We start from the raw sequence: 12357 nt of genomic DNA on the forward strand, positions 1-12357 counted from the left end.
AAGACAGCGGCACTTAGTTCTGGGAACCTAGAAAAGCACCGGCAACGTGGGGGCTTTGAAAGCCGCTCCTGCCCTCCATGCCTTCCTGCTGCTGGTACAGTTCTTCATCCGCCCCAAGCCGATGAGTCCTACAACGGAGCCAAGGCCAGGGCTGCGGCTGCAGGGGCAGCGGTTCTGGCTGCGGAGCCATGCCCAGGTTAAGCCTCCCCCAGTTCCAAAGTGAGGGGCAGAAGGAGATAGGGAACCTCTGCAGCGAAGGGGGCTGTTGGGTTTGCTCATTTGCATCTCAATCCCCACAATGCTCTTCCGGCTACTCACAGCTATTCCATAGTAGTGCTCTTGGCTGAGATCTGGGAACAGGCTCAAAGGGTGAGGCAGCTTTTGGATGCACTGAGCTGTTTTCTGTTTGAGCTGTGAAAAGCAAACATCTTTTCAAGAGAGAACATTCTGAACAGTAATTTTTTTTGCATTTACAATTCAGAAAGAGCAAAACTTCACTGAAATCCGGGAGGAAAATATTGTATAATGTCGAAAGGAAACATAAATCCTCTGCAGCGAAGGCTTCCCACTACTCTGAAAACAGAAGCCACTACGTTACTGCACTGGCCTAATGTGGCAGGACTGGAGATACAGGTTCTGGAAAGAGCTTCGTGCACTCAACCACTTGAACCCCAATAAAGCTCCATTGCCTTGCTCAAGGAGCAACTCAAAGATGAAGATCTACACAGTCACTAGCTTCTAAATTCACTTTAAATATTTCCTTGTCAGGGCTACAAACCCAGGCACAAACAGCGGTGACTTTCAGGGACTCGGAGAACAGGCGGCTGCGGGAGGAGAACCTGTTGAAGGAGAGATGACTCATCTGCTTCAGTACCCAAATGTGCAGATTTGGAGAAAACAAAATCAAGCGGTGATTAGAGATGGGCTCAAGCTCAGGTCTGGATTTACATTTTCTTCAAAGCATGGCTGCGTTTAGACCCTATGTATTAGGGACAAAACTCTCCTGCCAAGTTGGGACCCAGCCGGAAGGCATAATAAGGGCACTTCCAGATGCAGGATTTTGGGTTAAGCACATCTCAGCTGAACATGGAAAGCTGGTTTAGTGTGGCAGAGCTAATCTGTTGAAAGGTCTCACTCAGCATTGCTGTCCCAAAGGGAATATATATAGGAGAACTGCAAACTCCTGGAGAAGCCTTGCCGGTCACTACCCAGCCCATGTGTTGGTTTCGCCATGTGTCCCCGTGTTTTGCAACTCCCAACCAGCTCCCTCTCAGCTGATTTATTTTCACGCTGCTCAGCTTGCAGGAGGTGAATCAGGTCCTGTGGTTACAGAGCAGACCCAACAGCTAGTGCATGGTGCGCAGCCCCTCGCTGGCTGCCAGGAAGGGAAATCTGAAACTTTAAAGGAGGAGGGGGAAGGAGGAGAAGCAGGGTATTTTCTGGAAAGGCAAAGCCATAGCTAAACGGCATGCATGGCAAAGCAGGAGGGAGAAGAGAGTGGTGTAAGAATTCAAACAAGCCACTGAGAGGACAATAGAAAATTAATACGGGAGCAGTATGAAATAAATAGAATTTGTAAGGTAAATCCAGCAGAGAGACAGGAGTAAGCAGAATAACAAAACAGGGAGAGGTTCAGCTGCTGAACTGACAGTGGGAAATTGTGTGTGGTGCGGGGGGACCGTGTTACTTGCTCACATGAAATTAAAATTAGTAATGAAAATAACACTCATCCATAAGTGCATCTTTCTGCTTATTCCTGCTTACTTCTGTTAGCACTAATATCTGAGAATAGTTCCTGTTACTCCTAAATCGCTACTACTCACGGCTTGCTTTTCTTCTTTTAAATGGAAAGGTTTTGGCCTTTGGAATGTAACAGAAAATGACACAGATTTAAAGAAAAATATGCAAATCTTTCCTAGAAGAATCTTGCGTTGACTGCATACCTGAAATCAAGCGGTAGGACAGCAGGATTTCTGACGGAACAGTGTCAATGCAGAGAATGCATTTTAAAGAGCGAGGCAGCGTTGCAGAAGTGTTGAAAGGGGCGGGGGGAGCGCTGGGAGCAAAGCTGCCCCTCTCCGCTTGGACACCCGGGCAGCTCTCGGAAACAAACAGCTCCCCACTGAACTGGCAGCTCCCGCTGCAAGCACAATTGGGCTTCCGCCTCTGGATGTTTGCATTAGGATCCCAAGCAGCTCCCACCCAAATCAATGGATTTTGCTGTAGGCACAAAAGTGAGACTTAGGAATTTTCAGAATCTTAATTGTCTGATAAATAGAAAAACTCTGGGGGAAAAAAAAAAATCATTATTTGGGCAAGTTAATTACAAAACATAACACCTAAATAAATAAATGAAAAAGTGGAGATGCCCAGACTTGTGGTCTGGCCAAACCGGGAGGTGTACCTGAAGTTATGGCTATTGGCTCTCACTGCACGAGGGAATGTGACAACAGGGATGCTACCTCTGCAGGCAGCCAAGTTCATTTACCATGAATACTTCGACGTTGAAGGCAAATCAGTAGTTTGGCCAACGTGTGTATTTTATTTTCTAAATTTCTACACTTCCAGTCGCTGGCAAATAAATGTCCCTCTCTCCTCATGGTCTTCATTTCCAGCTCACAGGTATGGAGCAGGGTAAGACACGGGACTAACACAGGCCTTTAAGCAGAGAAGCTGGGCGTGCTCTCCTCCCCTGTGTCCCGCAAAGGCAATGGGGAGCAAAGCCCCTCTCCAAGACGAGGTAACTCAGCCCAGGTAAGAGCTGGATCACCTTCTGCAAGTGCCTGCCTCTCCATGCTGACTGCAGAGGGAGATGACTCTCCTGGCTACACCATTCTTAGTTTAAGCACCTCAGCTAGCTAAAATACCTGCAGATTGGGGAGGCTGAGTGAGCCGTAATCTTGTCCAAGGAGTCTACGGTGGAGTAAGGATTAAATCTATGCCCTGTGGTAGTGCTAAAACCATAGCTTTAGGATACCAAGGTCCATTTTCCCAAACCACGCAGCTTGGTTTTCATCAGGCCAAGGGCCACAGCATCGCAGTAGCAATGGTTTCTGTGCTTTTCTCTCACCGTTTCCCCCCCTCCAAACACCTTAAACTGTTAAGCAACCCAGCCCATGCAGACAGGAATTTTACTCTTTGCACATCAAACTGAAAAGCAATGAAGGGAATGATGTCTGGACACAAGCAGCCTATTGAGAGGATCAAAAAGGTAACACAAAGCACAAAAGATGGCTAAGAAACACAGATCATTTGCCATCCCACACAGCAAAGCTGTCTCAGGACCTGGGGACCCAGGCAGAGGATTTAGTGCCTAAGCCTAGAGACTCCTCTGGGTTGCAGGCATTAACTCATGCTTGCATGCCTGAGACCGGATAAAGCTGCAGTCAAAACCAAAAACCTCTAAAGAGGCCTCCGCATATTGTTGTTTTGGGGATAGTCCTGTGCATTTCATCCACAAGAACCAGTGTTTTCTTTTCATTTCACAATAACGTAGGTATTTAAATTGTCTGCCAAAAAGTACTCAGAAACCCAGCATTTAATCTGAGGACTTTTCAAGAGGACCAGTTGTTTATTTCTACCATCTAATGAACATTAATTTCCTGTTTTAGAAAACGTAATTTATGCCACTGGTGAAGCTGATATTTATCTTGATGCATATCCTCTTGGCTGGCTTAGTTTTTCATTTTCTCCAGTTCCTCCAGCCTGCGTACGTACACTCTGCAACCTGTAGACTCAGCCTGTGCAATCAGTAGTTCTTCAAACGTCTTCGGAAGTTTCCAGTACATGGTGAGAGAATCTGCTAGAAGAGGACACAGGTCCGAATCCATTAGTAGTCACTTCTCATAATAAAAACACAGCTAGAGAGAATATTTGTAATGCTGGTCTGAAAACAAGAAGAGATTTTCCTTTCTGCTTCAGAACTTAGACAAAACTAATGCAAGTTACACTAAGCAAATCCAGCCCTTGCCAGGATAAACAAACATTTGCAGTGTTGTTTGCTACATGCCTGTCATGAAATAAAGACACTGACATGCATTTTAATGCAACTCTCCTGCAAATTGTGAAAAATAATTGTGCGGTGTGTATTCGTTGCTAGGTTACTAGAAGGGAAGGGAATATTTTTGCAGACATGATGAACTAACAAGGTAAATAATTCAACTTAATCATTTGCAAATTTCACACTTAATTTTCAACAGCAGGTCTTTTCAGAGGCCCGATCAACCTCAGATCTGATGACAGTGATTTTTTAGAGCAAGGCTGACAAGCTTCTGTGAGCCAGATTTGGCCCATGGGGTAGTTTTTAGATGACAAACTTCCCCCCCCCCCCCAAATAAAATGGCAGTTTTACTAGAAAAAGGGCAGCGAGATCTGCCCAGTGTTTATTAGCAGCACACGGATTTTCATTTCTTCTTAAACTCCCTCACTAAATGGTGATGTCTTAGCAAATATTGCAGCATTAACAGAGAAAAAACGAAAAGAGCTCTCGGTACATACCCAAGCTGTCTGCACAGTGCTCCTATCAGTGACATTCTGGGAGGAATAGCACTGATTCTGATGAAAGCAGATCAGGGATTGTCTAACTAATCCATAAATTCCGACATTATTACATATTTGCTTAAGGAAAAACAATGGATCAGATCATGAAATCAGATCTGTGCTGCTCCACAAAGCAGGGTCCTTTGTGCTGCTTTGTGGCAGTGTTTGCAGGGCAGATGTATCTGAGAGAAGGGGTGAAGGGCCCTGCATCCCCGTGTCCTTTTTAGCACCACCCAGCTCAGCAGCAAGAAAACTGCTCCAAAGAGACCTGAAGCTGAGATGAGAATCTTTCTATTTTGCCAAGTTTCCAGATGACAAACAATACTGAAAGAGATTCTGATTTTTTTTTTTTTTTTTTTTTTTTTTAAGTTCAAAGCATGTTTGGGCTATTGTGGCTTTATTAGGTCAGATTACACTCTCATTTAGGTGCCTACAAATCTGACCACAGAAATGCTCCACTGATTGAGCAGTGGACTGAGGAAGAGGCAAGTTAGGTTCTCTGTCAAAGTCTCCACTCAGTTCCTGGCATGACCTTCTGAAAGTAATTTCTCTATATTATGATGCTGAATTTAGTTGATGAGGAACTCTGAAAATCAGTTGACACAAATACATGGTGGTCTGCCAATTTATTATGAGAGCAGTGGCAAAGACAAAACAATATCAAAGCTCGAAGGGATGGTAACAGGCCTTGTTGAGGCTAAAAGAGCTTAATTTGAAATGTCCCAAGGACAGTGACAAGCTGCTCATGAGAACTGAAAAGTAATGACTAGAAAGTATCTTTACTCAAAAACACCATGAAGCCAGAATAAATTTTAGTATTTTTAGAAGATGCTGTGCTCACCCAAACTCTCTTTTTTTTTAATGCTTTTGGGAGAAGTCCTTGAAGCAGTACATAAGTATCAAATCCGAACTTTGCTATCTTGGTAATATATATGTCTATATATCTTCTGCTTTCTCAGACAGGATTCTGGCTGAAAATCCAGTCAAATCCATTCAAGGGTAAAAAAGACTAGTGTAAGACTTTGAAGGAAAGGGAATCCTTCCTGCTGTTGATTTCACTAGATATTTGTGCTCCCATGAAGAGCTGGAAGAGGTCTCTTGTTACATATCAAACTTTCTCATTCTTCTCTTCCTAAGTCTCATGCTGACAAGACTGGGTTGGGCCTTACGTGGACCCAAACGCTTGAACAGAAACAAAAATCTGTCAGTCTGTACTTCTTTCCCCTAACAGTGACCTATCTCATGCTAGCTAACAAGTCTGCTAAGCAGAATTCTGGAGATCTCATTCATCATGTAGATCAAGTGTTGTTTTTAAATCATCCTTCTTTTAGACTGAAAGAATGAGATTACTTTCTTCCATACTGGAAGATTTATCTCTTACCAGTTTAGAGTCATCTTCTTTTTCCTGTTTTATCCAAAAAGGATGGACCATTTCAAGGAAAAAAGAAAAGTAAAACTAACCCAAATGGTTGATTATCTTTGTATCTCTAGTTCTATTTCATTTCACGCCTCCCTCACTTCACAGCACTATAACCTTTCTGAATTGCCCTCTGTGATATCCACTCCTTCACTGTTGACCATTGCTCACTTATTCATTGCTTGTTGGATCAGCTGGGCACTTGTACAATCAAGTCTTTGTTATGCTTTCAGACAGGCTGCAAGTCACAATATTGAAGCAGCACAAGGACTGTTTCCTCTGCTGGTATTCTTCTTCCCTGGTATTTAGGAAGGCAGCATCCTAAACACGTGAAAATGCATATAAAGTAATTACGACAATAATTCATACAACAGCTCTCATTTAACTGGCTACACAATGTCTTTTCCACTTTAATTGTCGTAAGAGAGTGGAATACCCAATACGGAAGAGTTTTTGCAAGTTGGTCAACCAAGAAGCAAGAATTTGCTTATTTGAAAAATGCAGCAGAGCTCAGGTTTCTTTAACGAATCTGTAGATGATGGCTGGTGATACACAGTTAGCAGGGATCCTAGAAGGGCTGCTTTCTCTGACCAATTAATTGGCCCAAACAAAATGGAATGTAGTTTTCTAACTAATAAGCACTGACAATAATGAAGAGCAACTGCAGGGATGGTGGGAAGATAAAGCAATGCACATACCAAGGTTCTGCAACAGTATGAAATGTCAAAGTTCAAGTTTACATGTATAATAACCACAACTGGCAAATGGGTTGTTGGGTGCATAAATAATCTGAGAACCCAAGATCAGAACACTAACAAATTACAACTTTATACAGTTGGAGGTTTTAAAACAAAATTAAACTTCTCATATGCATACACAGATACACCAGTATTTAAATACCTGCAGGATCTGCTTCTAGGCCAATGCTATCAATGGAGTTGGACACCTATAGATCCTTGAACTCTGTCTCAGTATGCACATTGGACATAGCACAAGAAGCAATGTTAGCAAAATGCTATTTTTAGTTGATTTCACTTGAAGTCAAAATGAGGATCTTGGCTTCCCAGATGGTGAAATTAAATCTCTCTCTCTCTCTTGCAGGAGAAAAAGAGGAGTACCTTATTTGGGAAGGGAAAGTTTAGATAGAAGTTAAGTAGCTGTGTTGATTATGGAAAGAATAAGAGTATTCAGCAGAAGCAGACGAGTAAGGATTTTGCCACAGGGAGGGAGAAGCAGAGTCTTTTGTGTATGGTGGTTTATTGCAGGCTCTAATGGCATCAGGATGATGTTACCAGGGAGCCTCTACACAATGAAATAATTTACTGTCATCTCTTATATCCTGCTAGCACAACAATGTAGTCTCCATAGACCTACTTCTAAAACAGTTTGATAGCCAAATTCTATCTGTAGTGTTATGTCACAGAAGATGTCATAACCTTACCTAAACAAAATATACCCGACACAATTGTCAGCTTATTCACACAAAGTTATTGTGAATTGATAATGTCCTTTGAAAGGATCATTACACAAACAGATTTGCTGAGGTCTAAAGGGCTCCAGACCTTCCTTTCCCTCTCACATGCCCCGTTGCTGGCAGCCCCCACAGTCCCTAATGCTGCATGAGGCCACGGCTTCTTCTCAGCTCCCCTGAACCCAGGGAAAAGCAGCGGCGCTGTGCAGTCCCGAGAGCCTGAGGGTGTCATCACCTCCTACTCCCCACAGCAGCCCCCACTTGCTCCAGTTGGGCTCAGTGGCCCGACATGACGACGTCCCTATCATGAGTCTGGACTTGACGGATGATCTCACGCTGGGGCTGTGCCTCCATCCCTCACACAGCCCAGGAGCCACATGCACTGTGGGATAAGATAGTAACAAGCCATCACAGATACCATTTGCGCAGCTTGTTGGCTTGTTTCCTCATAGAGCTGGAGGTCCCCAGGTTAGCAGCACATTTGTCAGGCTGTTCAAAGGCCTTCCTGGCCTTGAGACCGGTTACATTCAGAAAAGAAAGTACATAAAAATGGAGTAACAGCTTTTCATTGAAAGAGCACAGTTTCCTGTCTCTGTTCTGCTCACATCTGGTCATTTTTCTGACAGGAATTACATCTTTACTACTCTTTTACAACACACAGCCAATACAGCTGTAAGGGAGTAAGCTGCTCACTATACTAGCCTTTGTATTATCAGCAGTATTATTAACTTAAGTCAAGTTGTAAAATCTGTTTTACTGAAGATGCATGAACGTGAAAGAACTTTGAATTTCATAACCCAGGGTGAGTCTGAAGAACTGCAAAATGAAAAAACATTATCTGCTTGAAAATTAAACAAAACTGAAATGGAATTAGTCACAATAAACTGTACTTGAAGACCCACTTTTCAGAGTAGATAAGTGTTTTAAGAATGATATAGAAAGATACAATACGATATGATATAATAAGATGTCTTTTATAGGGTAGTATAAAGATTTAAAGAACCTATTGAATTCTATTTTCAATGAAGATGTATAAAGTTAATGTTGCTGTATTCTCTAGAGCTATACAATTCCTGTAATCTTTTCTTCAGAGGCCTTTGGCTAATTCATAATTCAAAAAGCTGCTCATTTCCCTTCCTGTCTGTATGTCATATAAAGATGTGCATCCAATACATTGTCTTGTGGATCTCTGTATATTATACACATCCTAGTTCCTGTTATGTATACATTCCTTTGTAGGGATATGATTTATTCCTTTAAGCACTTTCCCATCTTAAAATGTCAGATGCTTCCTGTACTTATATACAAAGAAGTTTAAGCTCCCAAAGGTACTGAAGTTCAGCAAAATTCTGACTGTGGACAGTATGAATTTACCAGTGAATCTTTGGGAAATACACAGTTCCACCTACTTTCCTCAGCTCTCTAGCATAACTTTATTTCATAAGTGCTTAACACTTCAGTCATCAAGAAGATCAAAAAGAGGTATCGTTTTGAAAAACAAAGAACTTAAACTGAACTTTCTAAAGGTTTATTCTTCTTCAAGTAGAAGCTTTGATTCTCAAGGGTTATCACTCGTGGCGCACAGGAACTTGTCAAGATTAGGAAAATGGGATTTCAAGGCTAACTTCTATCTATTTCCGTTATCTGAATCTTGCTATCTTTTGTAAATAAGACTTTTTTTCCCCTAAATAACTTACTTATAAAGCTTTTGGGGTAAGTAAGGAAAATACCATTATTACTTTACCGAGTTTCAGATTGGTTACTTAATAACAAAACCAAACTGTATTAACTGAGGTGGTCAGACCGTAATCAGTTGCCTATCAGTGGATTCTCCAGCAGATTTCAACAGATAAAAAGTAAAGATGTTTCTCTTACTGTATTTTATAAATATAGCATTATACAGAAACATTCCTTTCAGAAAAGGTTGCCAAATAAAAGTCTAACTTTGCAGAAGATCGCTCAATTATTGAAGCCTTAGGCAAAGAAAAACCTGCACTGATCGTCTTCAATTCTGTGGAAGAACTGTGCCTCTGCCTTGCCTTATCTCCTGCACTCTTAATCCATAAAAACACACTAAACAAAGGTGTGCTCAAAGGCCTGAACCACAGCAGCTAAGAGAATGGCTCAAGCAGAACAGGGAAAAGCTGCACAAAATTGCGGCGTGGCCCAGCAGACTGATGAGAGGACATGAAATGAAGTGCACAGGGAGTGGGATGACTGGTGGTGGTCAAGAAAAGTGTATGTTTGGAGGTGTGGAGTGGTACTGAAATGAATGGGATCCTTCTAGTTTACCCACAAAGGTATTTAAGTCAAGTACTCCTGTTAACAGAATATTTGTGACATTTGCCAACTCGCAAAAACAACCACTGGCTTCTGCAGATTGACTCATTTTAAAAAAAGAAACAAGCAACAGCAACATCCTTTGTAACGACAGCTATGTTTCAAAGAGAGAAATGTATCACACAACAGTTCTTTAAAGAGCAACAGCGGTTTTCAGTGAGGTTATTCAAACTCAGTATGTCTATATTATAAGATGTTTTCTTCGTAGCAATTAGCCCTGCAATTTCAGCCGAGCATTTGAAGTCTTGAGTACACAGGGAAATTGGCCCAAATAACTCTTAGGTACTAGACCCCACTAGTAATAAAGGCTCTGAAGGCCAAAGGAAGGCATTAGCAACACTTGTGCAACTCCCTTAACAGGGTGTACACATGTAACTAATTGGAAACCAGTAAACAATTCTGGTGATGAAGCACAAAGCAGATAATCTCACTCACACTACTTCAGTCATTTTATTCTCATGTGGCTGACTGGAATAAAACTGCTAAAACACTGTTTCCCTCACGCAGAAAAAGATCTAGGGGATATAATAGATCACAAGCTGATTAGGAGTCAACAGTGTCAAGCCATTGTGAAAAAGGCAAACACTGCACTAAGCTGTGCAAACAGGAGTATGGCTTGCAAGACATGGAAAGTAATCCTGCTCTGCCCAGCACTGGTACAGCCCCGGCGGGAACACGAGGTCTGGCGCTGGGTCTCATTCTCCAGCAGAGATGCAAAGTGCCCAGAGAGAGACCAGAAGAGAGAGATGAGAATAAACGGAGGTCTAAACGACCAGCGAGGAAGGACTGGATGAATCAGATGCGCATAACCTAAACAAGAGAGCGGGATGGGGGGAAGCGTAACAACGATTTGCAAATACACAAATCGTGGCTGTGGAGAGGAAGGGAACGACTTGGTTTCTGTGTGCGGGGTGGATAAGGAATAACGGATTTGGGATGGAGTTTGCAAGCCCTCTCAGGCAAAGAAAGAGTTAACATAGGCATTAGCAAGAAAGCAGCTGAGAAGGCACACAGCTGCAGGGGATAAGAGCACTGGGAGGGCTATGGGAGGACCCCTTAAGGAGGGGGCTGAGGGAGCCTCTGGGGCAGAGGTACAGGCTTAAGGGATGTTGGGCTGTGTCCTTTATAAGAGAGCCTAGTCTTGTCTGTGGCAGGTTACTGGCCTCCTCATTTGTATTGACTCAGTGTGTTTGCTTAGGGAATGGGTATCTTTTCTAGGCTTGCAAAAAACCAGGATAGGGGCTAAGGTTTTATTTAAAAAAAAAAAACCAAACAACCAAAAACACCCCAGAACTTTTCACATCTGGCCTAAAACATGGTCAAAGTGCCAAATCAACTAAGGTAGGAGGATAATTTCCTAAGGGAAAATATTTAAACTCCTGCTACTAACAGAGGACTTAAACTGAGGAACTGTACCTTGGGAGCTGAAGACTTGAGTCTGCGCAGGGAGAGAGATAGCAAGATGCTTCTATATAAAAGGGAAAAGTTAGGCTGTAGGCTGAGGCCCAACAGCTCTAAAACTGGGGAGATGAGGGGTGTCAGGATCTTCTTGCCAGGAGAGAAAGACCTTAGCCTGCCAAATTTGAGGGGGCTTTGAAATCACAGCAAGATCTAGGTTAGATATTGAGAAATTCTTTTAAGGGTGAAGATAGTGAGGACTGCAATAAATTGTCTGAGACTGTTACGGAGCCTCCATTGTCGGAGTAAGGCCGTTGGGAACAGGCTAGCAGGTATTTGTCAGGAATGACAAAGTGGATCCTGTCGCAGGACTGCTAGATGAGCTTCTGAAGTCCCATTCTGCCCTATAGTACTATAATGAGAAATATTGCATCCCTCTTTTCTTGCCACTCTACTGTGATGTTTTATGAAACTAACTGAGCGTTTCTGGAAGCTCAAAGCATTCTTTGAATAGAAGTGGTTTCAAAACTAGCTCTAAGCTGACTATTTTACCTGCTTTGTGGAATGATCCTTTTTAACATGGCGTGCTCTGGAAATATTTCAGTACTGAAGCTTGCAAATTCAGCGACAAATGTATCAGAAGAAAACTCTATACTCACTAATTCTGTCTTTCCAATAAAGATATAACTAAATTAAGTTGCCCACGTGCTCCACAACACCAACAGATTTGTTTGTAAGGCTACGCCCTTACCCCCTAAGTTACAGTTTGACCTTTTCAAAAAGAAACTAAACCCAAGACGACTTGGCCTAAATAACCCTAGCGATACCCTACACAAGTCCTTTTTTATCTTCTTTTTTTTTTTTTAAGCTCCCAGTGAAATCAGTTGAGATCTGTCCTCACAGGTCAGTAGGTCTAAGCTATCCATACTATAACTAGTCTGTGTCATTTTTGAAACGACAGAGCTGAATGTAAAGAAAGCAAAATAACTTTCTAGATGTCTTTCCACCAAGGTGAGGAAAACTTCTATTTGATAGCTAAAGCCGCCACAATTTGCAGATTTTAGGTTCACAGTAAAGATCGACAAGAGATTGTTTTATCAGAAATAAAAACTAAAAACTAGTATGATGAGAAATGGCTTTGACTCTGTAATGCTTTTAGCTGTAAGAACTGCTTGGTGTGCTGTTCCCCAAC

The sequence above is a fragment of the Gavia stellata genome, chromosome 22 (genome assembly GCF_030936135.1).
Source record: "Gavia stellata isolate bGavSte3 chromosome 22, bGavSte3.hap2, whole genome shotgun sequence".
Classification (NCBI taxonomy): Eukaryota; Metazoa; Chordata; class Aves; order Gaviiformes; family Gaviidae; genus Gavia; species Gavia stellata.